Raw genomic sequence first — 3,334 nt, forward strand, 5'->3', positions numbered from 1 at the left:
GTCCTTCTGCACCCCAGTCTCCAACCTCTGCTCTCTGCAACAGTCTTTCTGCACCAAGTTTCCATAGGTTGCTCGCTGTATGATTTTTCTGCACCCCAGTCTCCCAACTCTGGCCTCTGTATCAGTCCTTCTGCACCCCAGTCTCCATCCTATGCACTCTGTAAGATAATCCTGCACACCTGTCTCCAACCTCTGCTCTCTGTAACAGTCTTTCTGTAACGCAGTCTCCAACCTCTGCTTTATGCAACAGTCCTACTGCACCCCAGTCTCCAATGTCTGCTCTCTGCAGCAGTCCTTCTACAACCCAGTCTACAAACTCTGCTCTCTGCAACAGTCCTTCTACAACCCAGTCTCCATATTCTGCTAGCCCCAATGATCCTTCTGCACCCCAGTCTCGAACCCATGCTCTCTGTAACAGTGCTTCTGTACCGCAGCCTCCAAACTCTTTTCTCCGTGAGTGTCCTTATGTACTCCAATATCTAACCTCTGCTTTCTGTATAAGTCGTTTTGAACCACAATCTCCAAACTATGCTCTCTGTCTCAGTCCTTCTGAAACTCAGACTGCAACCTCTGCTTTCTGAAACAGTCCTCTTCAACCCCAGTCTCCATCCTCTGCTCTCTGCAAAAGTCCTTTTGCACACCAGTCTCCACATCTGCTCTCTGCAACAGTTCTTCTCCACCCCAGTCTCCAACTTCTGCTCTTTTTAACAGTCCTTCTGTATTGCAGTCTCCAACCACTGCTCTCTGTAAGGGTCCTTCTGCACACGAGTCTCAAAGCTCTGCTTTCTGTCTTAGTCCTTCTGCATCCGAGTCTCTAACCTTTATTCTGTGTAACTGTCCTTCTGCACCTTAGTCTCTAAACTCTACTCTCTGCTACAGTCTTTCTTCACCCCAATCTCCAACCTCTACTCAATGCAACAGTCCTTTTACACCCCAGTCTAAAACCTCTGCTCTCTGTAACAGTCCTTCTGCACCCCAGTCTCCAACCTCTGCTCTCTTTGTCAATCATTCTGCACCTCAGTCTCCAAGCTCTGCTCTCTGCAACGGTCCTTCTTCACCTCGGTCTCCAAACTCTACTCTCTGCAACAGTGCTTCTGCACCTCAGTCTCCAACCTCTGATCTCTGTAAGACCCTTCTGAAACCCAGTCTGCAAACTCTGCTCACTGTAACAGTATTTCTTCACCCCATCTCCAAACTCTACTCTCTGTAACAATAATTCTGCACCTCAGTCTCAAAACTCTGCTCTCTGCAAAGGTGCTTCTGCACCCCAGCCTCCAACCTCTGTTCTCTGCAACAGTCCTTCTGCACCTTATTCTCCAACCTCTGCACTCTGTAGCAGTCCTTCTGTACCAGAGTCTCCAACTTCTGCTCTCTTTATCGGTCCTTCCCCTCCCCAGTCTCCAACATCAGCTTTCTCAATAAGTCCTTCTGAACACACTCTCCAAACTCTGCTCTCTTTAACAGTCTTTCTGCACCTCAGTCTCTAACCTCTGCTTTCTGTAACAGTCCAACTGCACCCGAATCTTCAACCTCTGCTCTCTGCAACATTCATTTTGCACCCCAGTCTCCTACTGTGCTCTCTGTAAAAGTCCTTTAGCACATCAGTCTCCAACCTCTTCTCTCAGCAATGGTCTTTATGCACCCCAGTCTCCAACTTCTGTTCTCTGCAACTGTCTTTCTGCAACTCAGTCTCCAATCTCTGCGCTCTGTCAGAGACCTTCTGCACTTAAGTCTCCAACCTCTTCTTTATGTAACAGGCCTTCTGCACCCAAGTCTCCAAACTCTGCTCTCTTTAACAGTCCTTCTGCACCCCAGTCTCCAACCTCTGCTCTCTGCAACAGTCTTTTTGCACCTCAGTCTCCATAATTCGCTCGTTGTAAGATGCTTCTGCACACCAGTCTCCCAACTCTGTCTTCTGTATCAGTCCTTCTTCACCCCAGTCTCCAATCTCTGCTCTCTGCAACAGTTCTTCTGCACCTCAGTCTCCAAACTCTGCTCTCTGTATGATGCTTCTGCACCCCAGTCTACAAACTCTGCTCTCTGTAACAGTCCTTCTACACCCTTGTCTCCATGATCTGCTGTGCAACAGTCCTTCTGCACCCCACTCTCCAACCTATGCTCTCTGTAAGATAATTTTGCACACCTGTCTCCAACCTCTGCTCTCTGTAACAGTTTTTCTGTACTGCAGTCTCCAACCTCTGCTCTCTGTAACGGTCCTTACGCACCCGAATCTCCAAACTCTGCGTTATGTATCAGTCATTCTGCACCCTGTCTCTGACCTCTGCTCTCTGTAACAGTCCTTCTGCACCTCAAACTCCAACCTCTGTTCTCTGCAAAAGTCCTTCTGCGCCCCAATCTCCAACCTCTGCTCTCTGCTACAGTCGTTCTGCACCTCAGTGTGCAAACTCTGCTCTCTGTAAGATCCTTCTGAAACCCAGTCTTCAACCTCTGCTTTCTGAAATGGTCTTTCTGCACCGAAGTCTCCAAACTCTGATCTCTACAACAATTATTCTGCTCCCCAGTCTAAAACCTCTGCTCTCGGTAACAGTTCTTCTGTACCGCAGTCTCCAACCTCTGTTCTCTTCAAGGGTCCTTCTGCACCACATTCTCCAAACTCTGCTTTCTGTATCAGTCCTTCTGCACCACATTCTCGAAACTCTGCTGTCTGTATCAGTCCTTCTGCACTTCAGTCTCCAACCTCTGTTGTCTGCAATAGTCCATATGCACCAGAGTCTCCCAATACTGCTCTCTGCAACATTCCTTCTGCACCCTAGTCTCCAACATCTGCTCTCTGCAACCGTCCTTCTCCAACCCAGTCTCCATCCTCTGATCCCTGCAACAGTCCTTCTACACCCCAGTCTCTAACCTCTGCTCTCTGGAACAGTCCTTCTACAGACTAGTCTTCATAATCTGCTCTTCAACAGTCCTTCTGCACCCCAGTCTCTAATCTCTGCTCTCTGTAGCAGTCCTTCTGCACCCCGCTTTCCAACCTCTGCTCTCTGGAACGATCCCTCTGCACCCCAGGCTCCCATCTCTGCTCCCTTCAACAGTACTTGTCCACCCCAATCTCCAACATCTGCTCTCTGCAACAGTTCTTCTGTACCTCAGTCTGAAAACTCTGCTCTCTGCAATTATCATGCTGCACCCGAGTCTCCAAACTATGCTCTCTGCAACTGTCCTTCTTCACCTCAGTTTTAACCTCTGCTCTGTGTAAGAGTCCTTCGGCATCTAAGTCTGGAAACTCTGCTGACTGCAATGATCCTTCTGTACCCCAGTCTCCATCCTCTGTTCTCTGCAACGATCCTTCTGAAACTCAGTCTCCAACCTCTACTCT

This window comes from Ictidomys tridecemlineatus, unplaced genomic scaffold (assembly GCF_052094955.1).
Source record: "Ictidomys tridecemlineatus isolate mIctTri1 unplaced genomic scaffold, mIctTri1.hap1 Scaffold_198, whole genome shotgun sequence".
NCBI classification, from domain to species: Eukaryota; Metazoa; Chordata; class Mammalia; order Rodentia; family Sciuridae; genus Ictidomys; species Ictidomys tridecemlineatus.